The 21,104-nt window shown below is 35.3% G+C and overlaps 1 long non-coding RNA gene across 1 annotated transcript in view; it reads left to right on the top strand.

Annotated features, from left to right (window-relative positions):
- Positions 1-17,705, top strand: part of LOC114048334 — a 54,367-nt gene extending 36,662 nt beyond the window's left edge. The window contains exons 2-3 of the long non-coding RNA XR_003569738.1: positions 9,943-10,237; positions 16,740-17,705. This is a non-coding gene — a long non-coding RNA (uncharacterized LOC114048334). The remainder of the gene's footprint in view (positions 1-9,942; positions 10,238-16,739) is intronic.
- The last annotated feature ends 3,399 nt before the right edge of the window (positions 17,706-21,104 follow it).

Here is a 21,104-nt window from a genome sequence, read left to right as displayed (position 1 = left end):
TCTATCTATCTATCTATCTATCTATCTATCTATCTATCTATCTATCTATCTATCTATCCATCTATCTATCTATCTATCTATCTATCTATCTATCTATCTATCTATCTATCTATCTATATACATACATATAATTTTTTCCCTCCAACTACCCTAATACTGACAAAAGTCTCATGAGTTGCAAATATCATCTTTCCATGCAGGAATGTAAACAGTTCAACCTTAATAAGTCTCTTATGATTTCTCTTTCCTGTTTACCTCTTCATGTTCCACTTGAGTCTTGCATTTGAAAGTCAAATTTTCTATTCAGCTCTGGTCTTTTCATCAAGAATGCTTGAAAGTCCTCTATTTCACTGAATGACCACTTTTTTTCCCCGGCAGGATTATACTCAGTTTTGCTGGGTAGGTGATTCTTGGTTGTAATCCTATCTCCTTTGCCCTCCAGAATATTATATTCTATGCCCTGCAGTTCCTTAATGTAGAAGCAGCTAATCCTGAGTTATCCTGATTGCGTTTCCACAATACTTGAATTATTTATTTGTGGCTGCTTGTAATATTTTCTCCTTGACCTGGTAACTCTGGAATTTGGCTACAATATTCCTAGGAGTTTTCCTTTGGGGATCTCTTTCAAGAGGAGATTGGTGGATTCTTTCAATTTCTATTTTGCCCTCTGGTTCTAAACTATCAGGGCAGTTTTCCTTGATAATTTCTTGAAAGATGATGTCTAGGATCTTTTTTGATCATGGCTTTCAGATAGTCCAATAATTTTTAAATTCTCTCTCCTGGATCTATTTTCCAAGTCAGTTGTTTTTCCAATGAGATATTTCACATTGTTTTCTAATTTTTCTTTCTTTTGGATTTGTTTTACAGTGTCTTGATTTCTCATAAAGTCACTAGCTTCCAATTTCTCTATTCTAATTTTTAAGGAAGTATTTTCTTCAGTGATCTTTTGGACTTCCTTTTCCATTTGTCCAGTTTTGCTCTTTAGGGCATTCTTTTCTTCATTGGCTTTTTGGACTTCTTTTGCCATTTGGTTTAGGCTAATTTTTAAGGCATTATTTTCTTCAGTATTTCTTTGGGTCTCCTTTAGCAAGCTGTTAACTTGCTTTTCATGGTTTTCTTGCATCACTCTCATTTCTCTTCCCAGTTTTTCCTCTACTTCTCTTGCTTCTCAAAATCCCTTTTGAGCTCTTCCAAGGTCTGGGACTGATTCATATTTTTCTTGGAAGTTTTGAATGTGGGAGCTTTGACTTTGTTTTCTTCTTCTGGTTGTATGTTTTGATCTTCTTTGTCACCAAAGTCAGATAATATAGTCTGACTCTTTTTGCCCTGCTTGCTCATGATCCCAACCAATTACTTGAGTTTTAAATTCTTTGTTAAGGTATGAGTCTGTTTCCAATGTGGAGAATGTTCTGTCCCAAGCTTCTGGGGTTTGTACAACTGTTTTCAGAGATACTTCTAGGGACCTGAAAAGTGTCAGTTCTTCCAAGGTGCTATGATAAGGGGCAAGGTGTTTCCTCTCCACTGCCACAACAAGCTCCACCACACTAGCACTCCTCCTCACCCCAGGACTGCCCCACAGAACTGTGACCCAGATCCAAGGAAGGGCAAAGCAAGAGATTCCTGCCTCAGCTCTGGCAAAGAGATCTTTGCAACCACCCTCTGATCAGCCACTCGATTCCCCCTCAGTCCGTGGGCCAGAAGCTCAGGAGCTAGCCGCTGCACTCGGGGCAGCTGAGATCTAGCTTCTTCTCTCACCGCAGTCACAGACTTTTCCCACTGACCTTCTAAGTTGTCTTTGGTATTCGTGGGTTGAGAAGTCTGGAAACCGCCACAGCTGCCTGTGAGTCAGTCCTCTGAGGCCTGCTCCAGGGTCGCTGTGGCCTGTGTGTCCACGCCAAACTGCGTTCCTCTCCCCGCCTGGTGCGATATACCTTTCCAATCAACCATCCGGGCTGTCTTGGGCTGGAAATTTGTTTCACTCTTTTCGTGGGTTCTGTTGCTTTAGAATTTGTTTACAGTCATTTTTTGTAGGTATTTGGAGGGATTTGGGGGAGAGCTCTAGCAAGTCACTGCTTTCCCTCCACCATCTTGGCTCTGCCCCCCTAGATATATTTTTAAAGCAAAAATATCACTCCATAGAAAAGCTATTTTCTTCTCTAACAGAAATCATAAATAATTTAGGTATCTTGGTAGTTAGTTTTTTCCCCATATATTATTTTTTATTTATATTGATTTTCTTTTATTTATTTTTTACATTTTTTTAAAAAATGATCTTGATAAAATTTAGGTATCTTAGTAGTTAGTTTTTTCCCCATATATTATTTTTTCTTTATATTGATTTTCTTTTATTTATTTTTTACATTCTTTCAAAAAATGAGGCCTGAATTCTTTCTCTTCATTCCATCCCTCTCCTGTTCATTGAGAGAGCAAGAAATGAAATCATTTACAATTGTGAAATCATGCAAAATATATTTCCATTTTAGCCATGATGCAAAAAAAGCAAGAAAAATAAAGAAAGTGAAAAATTATGCTTCAATCTGCATTCAAATTTCATTAATTCTCTCTTGAGAAATGGATAGGATTTTTCATCATGTGTTTTGGAATTGTCTTAGATCATTGTCATGATCAGAGTAGCTAAGTCTTTTCAAGTAGGTCATCATTATAATACTGAAATTACTGTATACAATGATCTCCTGGCTCTTTTCACTTCATTTTGTATCAATTCATGTAAGTCTTCCCAGGTTTTTTCTGAAAGCATCTTCCTTGTCATTTCTTATAGCACAATAGTATTTCATCACAATCATATACCAGAATTTGTTTAGCCATTCTTTCATTGATGAGCATTCCTTCAATTTCCAATTTTTTGCCACCACAAAAAGAGCTGCTACAAATATTTTTGTACAGATAGGTCCTTTTCCCTTTTCTCTGATCTTTTTTGGAATATAGTTTGAGTAGTGGTATTGCTGGGTAAAGGGTGCATGTAGTTTTATAGCCCTTTGGGCAGTTTGTTCTCCAAAATGGTTGAACCAGTTAATAACTCCACCAATAGTCCGTGTCTCATTTTTTCACATATTCTAATATTAGTGACTTTTGTTTTTTATTATATTAGCCAATCTAATAGATATGAGATGGCTTCAGAATTGTTTTAATTTGCAATTCTCTAGCCAGTAGTGATTTAGAGCATTTTTCCATGTGACTGTAGAGAGCTTTCATTTCTTCTTCTGAAAACCTGGTAGTTACTTTCTACAAACATAGAGCTAAAACTGGATGGAACCTCAGAGTACAAGCCCTTCCTTTTACACTTGAGGAAGGTGAAGTCTAAAGAGATAAAATGACTTTAGATGATTAACATGTACTTAGGAGGCAGATTGAAAATTTACATAAAACATATTGACATTATCAAAGCATAAAACAATTGAGAAAGCAGTATTGGAAACTATGGTGCTTATCAAAAAGGATATAGCACTTAAGTAACAGAATAGTTTGCTATGTGTTGAATTTCATTGTATGAACATGTCCAATATCTGATTATGCATGAACATGTCCCAGCTGGCCCTACTGAAGAACACCTAATTTAATTCTCGCATTTGTAAGCAAAAACAAGCCAAATGAGGACTTCTCCCTATACCCCTCTTCCTCCCCCCTTCACTACTCCTCTTCAACAAAATCATACTTCATTACTACCTTACATCATATAATGTGTTCATATACTTCTCCAACTTCACGTGTTTCTCAACAATGGTGTACTTTAATGACTCCAAGCTTTTTCTTAAAACTAAGGACTACCTTTTAAATGCCCATATTCTTTCAGTGATACTATAAGTGTTTGAAGCATTGCATATCATGGTCTCTGAAAAATTATGTTTGCATGTTAACCTCCAGATCTTATTGAGAAGGTTTCAAGTTTACCCTTATTACAGCTAATGCTTGCTCTTGGTTTTAAATAAATACTACCTATTTTAGGAGAGACTCTATTAAATACATACTTTAAAATGTTTTGAATAGGATGGGGAATGTATTTTTCAAAGGTTTTTCTGCATTTATTTATACAATCATCTAATTTAGTTTTTATTATTTTTGTTTTTATTATTGATATGGTCAATTATGCTGATAGCTTTCCTGATATTGAACGAGCTTTGCATTCCTGGTTTAAATCCCACCTAGTCATTGCATATATTCTTTGTGGTATATTACTATAATCTCCTTGCTAGTATTTTATTTAAAAGTTTTTATAAGTATTCATTAGGGAAATTGGTCTATTGTTTTTCCCCCTTTGTTCTCCCTCATTTAGATATCAAAACCATATCTGTGTTATAAAAAGAATTTAGTAGAACTGTTTCCATTTTTATATCCACTTCTGAGTCATAGTTCAAGGGTAGGGAGAAACACTTTTGGTCAAGAGGTAGTGGAAGCCCAGAGAGGGCAATATCACTTCCTATCACAAGGGAAGAATGGCCATAAGGAGAAGCTTTTATTGCCGTTTCAGGGGATCAGATGTCTTCCTGGGTAAGGAGCAGAGTGCAGACCAAGAGAGCAGTCACTACCTTTCCCCAGATCACATCAGCAATAAAGTGGAATGGAAAATGAGCAAAAGACAAAAAAGGACCTGACTGCTAAAAGCTATTAGGGTGACAGGGAAGATCAAGATACCAACTCAGAAGATAAAGAAGTCAAAATAGCTTCAAGAAAAAGCTCAAAGAAAAAATGTAGGAATTGGATACAAGCCCAACAAGTATTCCTGGAAGAGCTAAAAGTGATTTAAAAAATAAAACAGGAGCAGTTGAGGAAAAATTAGGTAAATAAATGAAAGCAAAGGAAGAAATTATGAAAAGACAATTAACAGTCTGATAAAAGATGTGGAAAATATTGAAGAAAATAACACCTTAAAAAAAGAATTGGCCAAATGGAAAAAGAGGCAAAAAAAATTTTCACTGAAGAAAAGAATTCCTTAAAAATTATAATTGGGCAAGTAGAAGCTAATGACTCTATGAGACATTAAGAAACAATAAAATAAAATCAAAAGATTGAAAAACAGAAGAAAATGTGAAATATATGATAGAAAATTAAAAAAAAACAATTAACTTGTAGAGTAGATCAAAGACCCTTTCTTTACCTAATTTTAAAAAATAGTTCATATAGTATTGGGATTAAATGTTCTTAAATGTTTGGGAGAATTCACTTGTAAAGCTATCTGGTCCTGGAAATTTTTTCTTAGGGAGCTCATTGACAGCTTGTTCAATTTCTTTTTCTAAGATAGTTTATTTAAGCATTTTATTTCCTCTTCTGTTAATCTGGGCAGTTTTTTTTAAGTTTCCTTAGATGGTCAGTTTTATTGGCATATAGTTGGGTAAAATAATTCCTAATAATGTTATAATTTCACTTTCATTAGTGATGTATTCACCCTTTTCATGTTTGATACTAATAATTTGTTTTCTTTCTTTTTTAAAAAATCTAATCAACCAATAGTTTATTCTTTTTCTTGATGTATGTTAAGTACTGCTTTGGCTGGATACCACAAATTTTGGAATGTTATCTTGTCATTTTCTTTAATGAAATTATTGATTGTGTAATTTGTTCTTTGACTCATTCTTTAGGGTTAAATTATTTAGTTTCTAATTAACTTCTAATCTATACTTCTATAGCCCTTTATTAAATATGATTTTTATCACATGATAGTCTGAAAAGGGTAAATTTAATATTTCTGTTTTTCTACATTTGTTTATGAGACTTTTATGCCTTAATACATGGGCAATTTCTGTGAAGGTGTCATGTATAGCTAAGAAAAATGTATACCCCTTTCTATTTCTATGCAATTTTCTTTCAGAGGTCTATCATATCTAACTTTTTCAAGATTCTATTCATCTCCTTAAAGTTTTTTTTATTTATTTTGTGTTTAGATTTAGCTAGCTCTGAGAAGAGAAAGTTGAAGTCCTTAACTTGTATTTTTCTATTTCCTCCTATAAATCATTTAACTTTTCTTTTAAGAATTGAGGTGCTCTGGCATTTGCTGCATATACATTTAGCATTGATATTACTTCATTATATATGATTCATTTTAGTAAGATGTAGCTTCCTTACTTATTCTTTTTAATTAGCTCTATTTTTGCTTTTGTTGTTTCTGAGATCATAATTTCTTCTCCTGTCTTTTTTAATTCAGCTAAAACGTAGTAGATTCTGCTTTGATGCTTTATTTTAACTCTGTGTATCTTTCTGTTTCAATTATTTTCTTGTTAAAAAATACTTTTGGATTCTTATTTTAATCCATTCTACTATCCATTTCTTTTTTTATAGGTGATTTCATTACATTTCACATTTGCAGTTATGATTACTAACTATGCTTTTGCCTTTATCCTATTTTCTTCTATTTATCCTTCTTTTTCTTTTCATCCTACTTTTCCTCTGATGTCTGTTATGCTTCTAACCACTTCATGCTTTTATATACTCTCTTTCTCTTATTCCTTGCCCCTGCTACATCCCTATTTGGAAAGATAGATTTCCATTACCAGCTGAATACACACACACACACACACACACACACGTATATGTGTATGTGTATATATACTCCCTTTTTGAACCTATATAGATGTGAATGAAATTCAATCATTTCCTATTCCCCACCATTACCATGTTCTCCTTCATTGTAAAAGTTCTTCCTTGCTTATAAAAGATAATATTCCTCCTTCTTCTTTTCATTTCTCTTTCTCCCAGGGCATCCCTCTTTCATACCCATCCTTTTTTATACACTGTCTCAACATAATTCACTCATTTACATAGTCTCTATTTAGAATTCTTCTAACTGCCCTAATAATCATAAAGTTCTTAGAATATACATGTGTCATGACTTTCCATATAAAAATGCAAAATGTTTAACTTTATTGAGTCCTTTATGATTTATCTTTTATTTCTGCTTTTTAATGCTTCTCTTAAGTCTTGTATTTGCAAGTCACATTTTCTATTCAGCTCTAGTCTCTTCATCAGGAATGCTTGAAAGTCCTCTATTTCACTAACTATCTGATTTTCCCCCTGATGGATTATATTCAGTTTTGTTCAGTAGATGATTCTTGGTTGTGATCCCAGATTTTCTGATTTCTGGGATATAATATTCTGAGCCTTCTGCTCCTTTAATACAGTAGGTGCTAAATCTTGTGTGATTCAGACTGTGGCTCCACAGTATTTGAATGTTTTCTTTCTGGCTGCTTGAAGTATTTTCTCTTTGACCTGGAAGCTCTGGAATTTGGTATAATATTCCTGGAAGTGTTCATTTGGGGATCTCTTTCAGAAGGTGATCAGTGGATTCTTTCCATTTTTATTTTACCCCCTGGTTCTAAGACATTGGAATAGTTTTCTTTGATAATGGAATTGCCAAACAGCATCTGATCATGCATCATGTGCTATCTTAGGGTTACCCTATAAATTTTCTCTGACCAATTCTCCAATCCATTTACTCTTTCTGGTGTTAGAGCTTCCAAAGCTGCTGCTTATCTTGCTACCACCTACTCCCACCAATGGTGCTTTATCCACATGTCACAGATCTCTCTTTCCAACATCCTAGCTTTTCTTGGGCTGGAATAATGTCTCTCTCTGCCACTCCAGAATTCAATTTGATGCAAATTAAACAAGTTAAAGGTGTTGGGAGTGGATGTTTGGAGAGTTCAGCTTAGGCCTTTCTTTATTTTGCCTTTTAGGTTCCATCTCCAGAAGTCCTCTTAAATAAATTTTTGAAAGAATTGGGAAGGGGAGAGAGAGACTATAGGGTAAAACTTATCAGACATAGAGATAAGCATGAACAAAGACTCTGATTCTATGGCTTCCATATTCTATGTTTATCTATGTCTTGCTCATTATATGTGTATCCTTTTAGTTTTCTGGTTTTTTTAATGATCTTGTATTTACTCATAAAAAACAAGGTAAGCAAGCATTTATATATTCATATAAAAGACTATTTGTCCTGTTATTCTTCAGCTTTAGAGCTTATTGGCTATTGATAGACAGTTTATGGAATATCAAGCATTTTTATGAAACATTTTAATAGTGCCAACATGGTTTAAACATTATCATACCAAAATTTCTTACAATAACCTTGACCTATTCCAAAATGCTCCCACATGGGAGAATTAAGAATGTAAAGAGAGCCAATTACAATAAATACACCCTTCATGAAAGATTAAGGATAAATCCAAGTGGAATGTTCTCCTTTCTTGAACAGAATACAATTCTTGGCATCAATGAAAGAAATTAGTGGATTATAAAATTGAAAATTCCCTAACTATTGAAATTTTTTTTTCTTCTAAGAACCATTAAGAAATAAAGAGGAGAAATAAATGGAATGAATAATAAAATCTATTAGAATTTGAGTTGGATGAAGAAATGTTTGTATATTAATTGATAAGAAGATAAAATGATAAACATATGTTTTACCCTTCTTTTTTTAATGAATTTGACAAATACAGGTCTAATTATAGTCATTTATCTTGGGCCATTTATCCTTTTGATAGGCACCTTTTGACATGTTACTCATGATCATGTCATTCTTGGAATACTCATATGATATTCTTACTTTCTGTTAAAACATTTCAGGTTTTAGAATAGGTAACTCTTCAAATACATTTTTACTTTGGAAATGTTGATATAAACCATGTAAATTAATTTTAAAACTGATCCATTGTAACACATTCACTAAACATGTCCATAAAAAGGTAATTATTTTTCTGAAAACAATATATGAATACACAAAGTTTATGCAAAATGGATTAGAGACACAAAATAACACTAGGCAGAACTTGAGCCATAGTTTGGGGGACATTTTAAACTGTGAATTCACTAACCAAAAGCACAAAAAAGTGAAAAAATGGAACTAACTAAACTACAAAAGGGCCTTTACTTACTATGTGAGAGCTGAAGCAAGAAGGAAGAGCTTGACCTTATTCATCTTCAGCTGGGAATGTGCATGTCAGGTGACAGAAATTTTTTGCTGTTCTATACATGTCTGTGAATGATCATGAAAGCTGTTTAAGTATTAAATTTGAAATTATCAATACTTTTTAATAAGCAAGTAAATTTGTAATTATGGAATCTTCAAATAATGAGGATCAACTGTTTATGCATACATGAATGCATATCCTATATGATGGAAAACTAATGAAATGTAGGAAGGATGATAAATATCATTAAGTACACTTGAATAGTCTGAGGCCACATTGAAATGTAATGGTTTATCCAGATATAATAGTTTATAGGCTTATTTTAATTCTATACTAAATAGGCAGACCAAAATGTATTGAATTAATAACTTTATTTCCCCAATTATAGAATAATTTACTTTCCTTTTAACACACTTATGCTATGTTCTCACTTGCTGAACACATGACCAGCACCACAACCAAATGTGATGCTGGAATTCTAGGAATCATACCCTACACCAACTGAAGTTCCATTTCCCTATATCCCAGGTCCCACCAGATACTACAGGAACATGTTAAATTGGATGTTGATCTCCCTTTACCCCTTTCCCTATATCTGCTAGAGGTGTTCCAAAGTCTTGTTCCATGCTGAGCCATCTATCCCAAATCCTCTTAGTCAAAGATCATCTGCTTTGCCATTCCCAAAATCCTTAGGAATTTGCCATCTGCTTTCTCCAAATCTAAGCATAAATCAATCATAAACTGAACCCTCCTTTATATTGTATGTCTCCCAATTACTGTGTGAGTCCCTTGAAAAAACTTTTTCACTATCACTGGTGCTTAGAACAGTGCTTGGCACAGAGTAAAGGCTTACTAAATATTTTCCATTCCATTCTACATCTATACAATAATAGAAATATTCTGGCAGGAAGAAAAAATAATATAAGTGTATGTAGCAGATTTCAAAGTTGGTACTACAATTTCCAGATGGGATATTTTATGCAACTGCACTGTGAACAGCATTCTGTTCTGTCTTTTGTAGCAGATATAATGCAACAAGATGCTACAAGGAAATGAACCTAAGGAGTGCCTGTATTGAAGAAGGGATGAATCCATGAAACAAGTGTAAAAAAGATTTGAAGAAAGACACCATGAAGCCCTTGAAGGCAAAGGATGCATTGATGTCTTCAGTATCATTTATGTCTCTACTAAAGAATTACCACATTTTTTTTTTCCAGGTGTCATTGTACATGAACCTCCAAGCTTGGCTATTAAAATGGGATTTTGCTAGAATGCAGATTGCAAGAATAGGAGTAATGTCCAATGAATTTAGAAAGGTGGGTTGAGGGTCTTTTTGTGTAAGGCTGTAAAATCAGCCAGAATTGTTTATGTTTTATTCTACAGACCATAGGAAGCTATGGGAGTCAGGTGAGTATGGGAGTGAAGTGATCTGATCTTTGCTTAAGAAAAATTTCATTGGCAGCAAGGTATAGCATGGACTGGAGTGGTAAGAGAGCCTGAACTAAGGTCCTTTAGCTGTGTGAATGGAGAAGACTCAAATAGGAGAGATTAAAAGATAGAAATCACAAATTTGTAAACCAATCAAATTTGTGAGTAGAAAGAGAGTCAAGCACACATCTAGAATGGTTAGCCTTGGCAAGAAGGGCCACTTCTTTCAGAGAGACTGGCAAAAAAGGAAAAAAGAATGAGATATAATGTCAAGATGTTTTGAGATGAAGAGAATGAGAGAAGAGGGAGCTCATATTAAAATAAGCTATATTATGAATTCAATAGAATATTATTTCTCCTTAAGATGTTGTGAACATAAATAATTTAGAGACACATGGGAAGACTTGTATAAATTTGACTGCAAGACAAATTAAGCAGAATCAGGAGAACAATATACACAATGACTAACTTAACATTAAAAAGTCTTACTAAAATGAAACTGAACACTGAGTTATAGAAGGACCAATCTTGGCTCCAGAAAAGATAAAATAAAACATGTCACTCCTTTTCATAGAGAGGTTGGGGAGTACTTATGAAGGATGTTGCCAGAAATGGTGACTCTGCTGGTGGTTTTTGTTCAACTTTCTTTTTTCAGCCAAAGACAAGGTTTATTAGAACATCCATCATATTGGGCAGACTCTTAAGGAGTCTGAACATGGGTAAGCGGTGGCTAGATTATAAGAATCTGAGCAGTGGCTAGATTTTAAGAATCTGAGACATGGCTAGATTATAAGAATCTAAACAGTGACTAGATTTTAAGAATCTGAGCATGTTAATGGAGACAAGATGGATCTTATATACAGAAAGACTGTGGGAGGGATCTAGGAGTGGCCAAGTAGTTTTGGGTGCCTGGAGGAGGGCTCTAAGGAGATCTGGATGGGAGTGGCTAGTAAGCTGGGGTGAATAGAACTCTTGGGACCTGGACAATGAAGCCTAGCTAGGATTAAGTGTGGGACATGGCCAGGGGCCATAGGGAGGTAAGACAATGGAGGGGAGATTGGGTGTAGCCACAATGAAAGGCTAGTTGATGGGATCATAGCCTCAGAGGAACGTGGGAAAGTCTAGGGTTTTTCCTTTCTGGGGTCCAGATTCCAACCCCATCATTCCCCCCTCAAACAAATAGGAACCCAAATTCTTTTGGGGTAAAGGGTGAAGGTCTCGGCTTCTGAAACTGCTTCCTGCTGGCAAGGGGCATAGAGCTGTACCTGCCTCAATGGGGTCCCAAAGAAGAGGTTGACTGGACTGAGCACAGGCTGCATCCAGAGAATGATGGGGTGACATTGGCTGGCACTCGCTGTTACCAACTGTAGGTGAATGGCCTGTAGTCTGGAAGACACAAATCTGACAGAAAAGACTACAGGGTCCAGATATAAAGCAGGGACTAGATTTAGGGCCCAACTTTGAGAGGATAGAACATCCTTAGCTCTGTATGGATTCAGATAATTCAGTTTTCAAGTCATATAGTATCAAATCCACTTCATAGACAAACTCTGGGATAGCCAGGTGGGTAACATTCCCTTTCAAAGGAACATAATGGGGAAACTGAGCCAGGAGGATCCCATCTTAGACTGAGGCTAAAATTGTCCTCTCAGCTTTTCCTGATGCTGACTTCAGACCAGTATCATATTCTCTGAGTAGCTTGTGGCATTTCTCTCAAGATTGTTGGATTATTGATTATGGATGGATTATGACCCATCAGACAACTCAATAAAATCCTATGAGCCTTTACCTCAAACAGCAATTTTTACTAATCACAGCCTAGGAAAAACTTTTCCAGGATTTACATAAAAAATGGTCATTAGATTTCTATACAATTGCAAATTCTCAGCAAGCCATACATAACCCAAACAAGCTTTTTGGCTAGTTTACACATTAAAACAATAACCAACAATAGCTAAATTATTTTAGTGGTAACCAAATTCTGAAAAGTTGCTTGACATAACTGATACAGAAAGTTAAGTTCACCAACTTGAAACTTGAAACAAACTCATTACCAATCAGGTGACTTCAGTTTTGTTAAATGGACTTCCAAATTACTTTACACAGAGAATCAACATCTCATCATTAACAGTTAAAACACAAATTTAAAAGAGCATACTTACCCAAGTTCAGAGGCCAGCTTCTTTATCTTGAGCAGGATGTGCTGAACCTGGGTGATGCTTCCAGACAAAGGTTGTCCTAGGGCCCAAGCTCATTGCCAGCGAGGCCCATACTGTAGCTGCTGCCCCTCCCCCTCCTTCCTTTTGCCCAGGTGGGGGAGGGCGAAATCAAAAGTACACAAGCCAAGGGAGTGGAAGAAAAGAGTGACTAGGGTTGTAAGGAGGAGTTCTAAACTCCTTAATGATCAATCACAAAACCTCCAGAATCTGCCAAGATATTTTTAGTTGTTCTAACTTTCCCTATAACTTAAGGAGGAAGATCTGGGGGGCAGAGCCAAGATGGCAGACTAAGATATGGAGGGGGAGGCAGAGCCTAGATGGCAGAGTAAAAGCAGTGACTTGCTTGAGCTCTCCCCCAAAACCCTCCAAATACCTGTAAAACATGACTCTAAACAAATTCTAGAGCAGCAGAATCCACAAAAAGACAGAGCAAAATAAATTTCCAGCCCAAGACAACCTGAATGGCTGATTAGAAAGGTCTATTGTGCCAGGCTGGGAGAGAAACACAGTTCAATGTGGATGTGCAGGCAAAACAGGCCTCAACAAACCTGGAGCAGGCCTCAGAGGACTGAATCATGGGCAGCTGCGGCAGTTTCCAAACTTCTCAACCCACAAACATCAAAGACAACTTAGAAGGTCAGTAGGAAAAGTCTGTGACCTCAGTGAGAGAAGCTCAGTCCCAGCCCCAGACCCCACACGACCCTGGGGTGGTGTTTGCTTCTGAAGCTTCCTGGCCACAGACTGAGGGGGAACCAAGTGGATGATCAGAGGGAGATTGCAGGGATCTCTTTGCTGGTTCTATAGCAGCATTCTTTTGCTCTGCTTGTGCTTGGATCTAGGTCACAGTTCTGGGTGGTGGTCCTGGGGTAAGGAGGAGTGCTGGCATGGTGGAACTTGTAGTGGTGGTGGAGAGGGAATCCTCCTCACAGTTCCAAGAAAGAAAAGAGTTCTTGTGGTCATTCATAGACCAGAGCACAGGCCAGGAAAGGAGCAAAGACTTCGCCCTTGATTGTACCGCCTTGGAAGAACTGAAGATTTACAGGTCCCTAGAATTATCTCTGAAAACAGCTGCATAAAACCCCTGAAGCTTGGGACAGTACATTCTCCACACTGGAAGCAGACTCCCACCTTAACAAAGATTTTAAAGCTCAAGTAATTGACTGGGATCATGAGCAATGTGCTCAAAAAAAGTCAGACCATTAAATCTTTCTTTGATGACAAAGAAGATCAAACCATACAACCCAAAGAAGACAACAAAGTGAAAGCTCCTACATCCAAAACCTCCAAGAAAACTATGATTTGGTCACAGGTCATGGAAGAGCTCAGAAAGGATTTTGAGAAGAAAGTAAGAGAAGGTGAGGAAAAACTGAGGAGAGAAATGAGAGTGATGCAAGAAAATCATGAAAAACTAGACATCAGCTTGCTAAAGGAACCCCCCCAAAATACTGAAGAAAATAATATCTTAAAATAGCCTAACCCAAATGGCAAAAGAGGTCCAAAAAGCCAATGAGGAAAAGAATGTCTTAAAAAGCAGAATTGTCTAAATGGAAAAAGAAGTCCAAGAGCTCACTGAAAAAAATACTTCCTTAAAAATTAGAATGGAGTAATTGGAAGCTAGTGACTTTATGAGAAATCAAGACATTTTAAAATGAAACCAAAAGAATGAAAAAAATAGAAGACAATGTGAAATATGTGAAATATCTCATTGGAGAAAACAACTGACCTGGAAAATAGATCCAGGAGACATAATTTAAAAATTATTGAACTATATGAAAGCCATGATCAAAAAAAAAAAAGAGCCTAGACATCATCTTTCAAGAAATTATCAAGGAAAACTACCCTGATATTCTAGAACCAGAGGTAAAACAGAAATTGAAAAAATCCACTGATGACCTCCTGAAAGAGATCCCCAAAGGAAAACTCCTAGGAATGTTACAGCCAAATTCCAGAATTACCATGTCAAGGAGAAAATATTGCAAGCAGCCAGAAAGAAACAATTCAAGTATTGTGGAAATGCAATCAGGATAACACAGAATTAGCAGCTCCTACACTAAGGAATTGGAGGACTTGGAATATGATATTCTGGAGGGCAAAGGAAATAGAATTACAACCAAGAATCACCTACCTAGCAAAACTGGGTATAATCCTTCAGGGAAAAAATTGACAGTCAGTGAAACAGAGGACTTTTAAGCATTCTTGATGAAAAGACAAGAGCTGAATAGAAATTTTGATTTTCAAATACAAGCCTCAAGAGAAGCATGAAGAGGTAAACAGGAAAGAGAAATCATAAGGGACTTGCTAAGGTTGAACTGTTTACATTCCTACATGGAAAGATGATATTTGTAACTCATGGGACCTATGTCAATATTAGGGTAGTTGGAGGGGAAAAAATTATATGTATGTATATATAGATATAGATACATAGATAGAGGGCACAGGGTGAGTTGAAAATGAAGGGGTCATATCTGGAGAATAAAATTAAGTGGTGAGAGAGAATTATACTGGGAGAAGGAGAAAGGGAGAAGTAGAATGGGATAAATTATCTCACATGAAACAGACAAGAAAATGCTTTTACAGTGGAGGGGAAGTGGGGGAAGGTGAGAGGGAATGAGTGGATCTTATTCTCATTGGATTTGGCTTAGGGAGGGAATAACATACACACTCAGTTGGGTATGGAAAGCTATCTTACCCTATAGGAAAATAGGGGGGAAGGGGATAAGAGAGTGGGAAGGATGATAGAGGGGAGGACAGTTTAGGGGAGGAGTAGTCAGAAGCAAAACTTCTGAGGAGGGACAGAGTCAAAAGAGAGAATAGAATAATGGGGGGGGGGATAGGATGACAGGAAATATAGTTAGCTTTCCACAGCATGACTACTATGGAAGTGTTTTGTATGACTACACAAGTATAACCTATATTGAGGATGGCTGAGGAGGGAGGAAGGAAGAAAATTTGGAACCCAAAGTTTTAAAAACAAATTTTAAAAAATTGTTTTCACATAGAACTGGGAAATAAGATATATGGGCAATGGGGTATAGGAATCTATCCTGCCCTACAGGAAGACAGAAGGGGTAGGGGATGAGAAGGGGAGGGAGAGATAGAAGGGAGGGCAGATTAAGGGAAAGGTTATTCACAATGCATGCTGTCTTGGGGTTGTAGGAGGGAAGAAATGGGGAGAAATCTTATGGATGTGAATGTTGAAAACTAAAAATAAATAAACGTAAAAAAAAGTACTTAGGGATCAGATTGCTAAAACTTTTATACTTCCTTCTATAGATAATGGTGAGTCATTGAAAGCTCAGAGTAGGAGAGTACCACACTAAAAATGAAATTTTTAAGAAATTGAGTTTGTGGTGATGTTCAAGATAGAAGAGGAAGGACTGGATCAAGGATACCAATCAAGATAATACAGGTCACATAGGCATGATTAAGATTTGAACACGTTTGTGGCATTGAAAGTGAAAAGGTATAAATGGAAAGAATAACCACTCACACATACACATACACACACACACACATACATACACACATATACACACAAACATCAAAAGTGAATGCTACAAAATAATGAAGAACAAGCGTGACTAGAAAGAAAAAAAATGTTAGAAGACACTCTTAACCTATCCCTTCTTGGAAGTAGGCAATTCATGGGTGTTGCACATTGAACCTATTCAGGCTCTTTCAATATATTGATTAATTGTGCTGCTTTTTTCCCTTTTCCCTTTAAAAATAGTATCTCTTATATGACATGGCTTTGTAGGATGGAGAGAAGGGAGAAATTTGGGGTGAAACTATGATGATATAAAAAACAAAACATATCAATAAAAATATATTTTTAAAAAGAAAGCAGAAAAAAATATGTTAGACAATCATTTAGAGGGGAAAAATCAACTTGGTGACTGTTGGGGAAGGTAGACAAGGAAAAAGCTAAGAAGATAGATAGTAACTGAAAAATTTGAACCAAAAACTTGAATTTTTAAGAGACCTAGGGAAATGTGAAAATTGAGTGAATAACATTTTGTCTTTATTTAAAAAAAAAGACTTGTTTGAATCAGATCAAATTGATCCCAAAATGGACATTAAGCTACCTGAAATAACTTTATTCCATTGATTTTTGTTATATGCATGTGTATTTAAAAAATCTAAATATATTTCTGTACTCTCTCCTGGTCAGAATGCATTTGGTTCAGTTCTTGGCCCCATAGAATATAAATGAAATTGACGAGCTGGACAGTATCCAAATGAGGGCAAGCAGTATGGTGAAAGACCTGAAGATCATGGCATTTGAGGAACAGTTGAAGAAACTTGGGTTATCAGTTACTTGGAATAAAAGAAAACAAAAGAGTTATGATAAAACTATCAAGAATTTGAAGAACTGTATTGCAAAAAGATTGATTAAATATCTTCTATTTGATGCAGAAAGACAAACCATGAGGAATGTATTCAAGCTTCAAAGAAGTATTTAAGTTTAATATAAGGAAAATCTTGTAAACCATTAAAGCTGTACAAAGGGGAAAGGAACTGCCTTAGAGAGTTGTAGGTTTCACATTGTTAGAAGTTTTCAAACAAACAATTGATGAGCATTTTACATTTGTTGTAGAAGAACTTAGTCTAGCATGGGCTTGACTGGAGAGCTCTGAGGATTTCTTCTAACTTTGAGATTCTGATTCTGGGAGCATTTCAATTAGCATATATGTTTTAATATATGTTCAACTTTCACTTTTCTGTGCACATTGTCCTTAAGCACATTACTAGTAGAAATAGGCATTCCCAAGAGTAGCTGAATCCTCTTCACCCTCTTCATTGTTCAAATAGTAATGGAAATAGAAAGGAAATTTACTATTCTGCTACAGAAATAATGTTTAAGTGGATGCTTATCACCCACATAACACCCAGAAGAATTAAAGATAGAAACCACATTTATCCAATACATGTAGTATTTGGTTTAGATTGAGAGGCCATCCAGGGGGGTTAATAAATTATACAATGGAAGAGTGTATTTGCTCTTCAAGTAAAGACAGTTGAAACTTGCTTTACTCTTAGCTTCAGTTACTTAATATGATCAGAATTTGAAGTTAACAGAGAAGATAAACTTAAAGAATTGGAGTCAGAATGAGGCTTTATCTTGATTGTAAAAAAAATGAAACAGCACATGAATCATACTATTGTGATCAAAATTTGAAAGACTCATAGTAGTAATTATCACATTATTAGTGGTTCTCTCATCTTGTAGTTGTTTTTCATCTCTTATATTCCCGATGCACATTAAGTTCCAGTTTGTATTCATTGCTTGTATTTTGGATACATAATTGTTTAGAAAGAGACATATTTTCAAAGTACTAATAATTTATGTCTTGATGTACTCATGATTTTTGTGGATTTTATTGTGATATTTATGGTTTTTTCTAATATTGAACTAACTCATGTACAAATTATATATAAATATATATATACATGTATGTATATAATTTTAATTCTTAAATGAATAGTAAATGTTACCTTCAGAAAGCTGTAGATTGTATCATAAAATTTTTAAAAAATGTTATTTTAAGTTTAAGAGATCTCTATCCTAGCCATGAAAGACCTTGCTGATAACAAGAATGTTAAATACAGGAAGCTGTACCTACTTTGATATTACTTTCCTTTGAAAGCACCTTGTTCTAGTCTCTCTTCCATATGTAAATTGTTCTAAGTTGATAACACAAATTCTCTCTCATTCTCTCTCTCTCTCTGTCTCTCTCTCTCCCTCCCTCTTTCCTCCATTCTGTATAAAACTTGCTCACTAAGCAAGAAATCTGGATCTATATCTATATTAATATTATATCTATATGCACAGCTAGAAGGGAGGAAGGTAATAAAGCATTGCCAGCCTGGACCCATATTAAAATTTGAGTTGTCCCAGAAGGAACTCATGTACAACTTAACTTCCTTCTAATTGCCAGACTGTATAGTGACTTGAAATTTAAGGAGAAAACAATGTATCATCTCCATTAGCATGAATCCAAATGCTGGAAGCAGAACAGAGCTGCATTATTATCACTCTGACCCTAGCATCAGCACACCAGAAAAGACAGGTAAGGACCATATAATGCTACTGTAAACCTACAAGAAGTATGCAGATCCTGTCCCTAACACAAAATCCATATCCAAGAAGTTGGGCTGGAACACTGAGCAAAAAATGATGAAGTGCTATTATGATGCTATTGATGCTTAAGGCAGGAATCTAGAAGGGGAGAAGATCTCCAAAACACCTATGAGTGAAGTCTAAAACAAAACAAAATAAAACAAAAACCCAAACTTGACCATAAGATCAATTAAAATTCCAAGAAGAAATGAAGTAATAGTTTTAAAATGATATCATAAATGAAATGAGGATAGAGTAAAGAACTAGAAAAGAAATGAAACCATTCTAGGAGAAAGACAGAAAGATAATTAACAGCTTAGAACCATAAATGCAAATGCTTACCCAAGTAACAGACTCACCTAAAATTAGAATGTGACAAAGTTAATGATTCTTTGAGATAACAAGACATATTTTTTTAAAAAGTAAGTGACTGAAAAAAATAGAAGAAGGTATAAAACATTCCATAGCAAAAATAACTGATCTGGAAAAAATAGTAAGGGAAGGCAATTTAGGATTCATTTGATTATCTGAAAGCCACAACCGATAAAAGAACTTGGATATCATATTTCAAGAAATTAAAGAAAAATTCCCAGACCCCTTAGAAACAGAGGAATAAGTAAAAATAGAAAGAATTTATTAGTTACTCCTGAAATAAATCCCAAAATGAAAATTTGCAGCAGTATCAAAGTAAAAATCTAGAGTTTCTAAGTTGAAGAGAAAAATAATTCAAGCAGCTTTAAAGATAAAATTCAAGTATCAAGGATCTATTTTCAAGAATGCATATGATTTATCATCTCCTCCCCTAAAGGAGAGAAGGATGTGAAATAAAATATTCCATAGTACAAAAGATATACTCTAACAACTAAGAATAATATACCCAGTAAAATTGAATATGGAGAAACAAATGTACTTTTTTTTTAATGGAGAACTTCCATGTGTTTCTGAAGAAAAGAACAGATCTGCATAGAACCTTTGAAATACAAACATGGGAGCCAAGAGAAACATACAAAAAAAAAAGATTAATATAAATGAGAACCCTTAAGGGACTTTTAGTGTTTTAGATAGATACTTGAATCCTCTTAAGGAAGATCCAAAGTTTATTAGCATAATTTATACTATATTTTGTCAATGAAATTTTTTAATATACCATCATGTATTTTTACAATGTCTTCCCCTCTCCCTAACACTTCCCAGGTTTGATGTTTTGTTTTCATCTTCTAATTTAGAATTCCAAACCCCAAGCCTATGACTGTTCTAGATTGAGACAGATGGCAAATGAAATCAGTAAAATACATGTAATTGAAACAGAATGCACCGTAAGTAACATAGGATCGTCACTCAATACAAAAAAGAGAATAATATCTCAATGATTCCTAATTAAGGGAGAAAGGAACTCTCCCCAGGCAATTCATACTACTAGGGTTTAATCCAAACTCAAATATTTTTCTAGACTCTGTCTACTCATTCTCCCAACACTTGACTATAGCTCAATATAACTCCACTCTCTGACACTGTATTACTCCTCCATCTCAGGACTATCACTGGCATCTGTTGCTAGGCTTCTTCTAAGCAGAGATACTTCTACCATTTACCTTTGGGACTTCTTCCTCAAAGGGAATTTGTCATTATTGTTTTTCAGCCATTTCCATAATGACTGTCTTTGTGACTCCATTTGAGGGTTTCTTGGCAAAGATATTGGAGTGCTTTGCCATTTCCTTTTCCAGCTCATTTTACAGAGGAGGAACAGAGGCAAACAGGATTAAGTTTCTTGCCCAGAGAAATATAGCTATTAAACATGTAAGATCAGATCTGAACTCACAAAGATGAGTCTTCCTGATTTCAGGCCTGGCACTCTATCTGCTGTACCATCTAGCTGCCAACCACTAATACCACCACTGTTTTGTGAGCAGACTGCCTTGGCAAAAATATGTCTTGTGCTAAACAGTTGATTTAGTTCTATTATCTGTGGTGATTTTCATGACAAAAAGTGTCATAAAAGCATCAACAAAGATTGATATCAGAGAGAGATTGATAGATATAGATTGATAAATGTAGATAGATAAATGTATGTATCTATATATATTATATTTCTCTCTCTCTCTCTCTCTCTCTCTCTCTCTGTGTGTCTGTCTGTCTCTCTCTCTGTATAAATTGTTGAACTAATCATTTGAAAAGAATTAGAAATAATATAAAGCCCAAGGGACAAGTCCATGATATTAAAATAAAAAGAGTGACCTCTAACACATTGGAAAAATCCTCTATGAAACATATATAGGAAAATACATTGATGGGAATTGCAATAGATGAGCAGAGAGCTACCACACCAATGAAATCATTGATCAAAGTATCAGAGTAAGATAGGATTTTTATTTTGGAAGGTCACTAGTAGAAATTAATGTAACAAAGATTCAGTGG

Source organism: Vombatus ursinus, unplaced genomic scaffold (assembly GCF_900497805.2).
Source record: "Vombatus ursinus unplaced genomic scaffold, bare-nosed wombat genome assembly UNPS02014792.1, whole genome shotgun sequence".
Lineage (NCBI taxonomy): Eukaryota > Metazoa > Chordata > Mammalia > Diprotodontia > Vombatidae > Vombatus > Vombatus ursinus.
The sequence above is the reverse complement of the archived record's forward strand: the minus strand, read 5'-3'. Positions and strand labels throughout refer to the sequence as shown.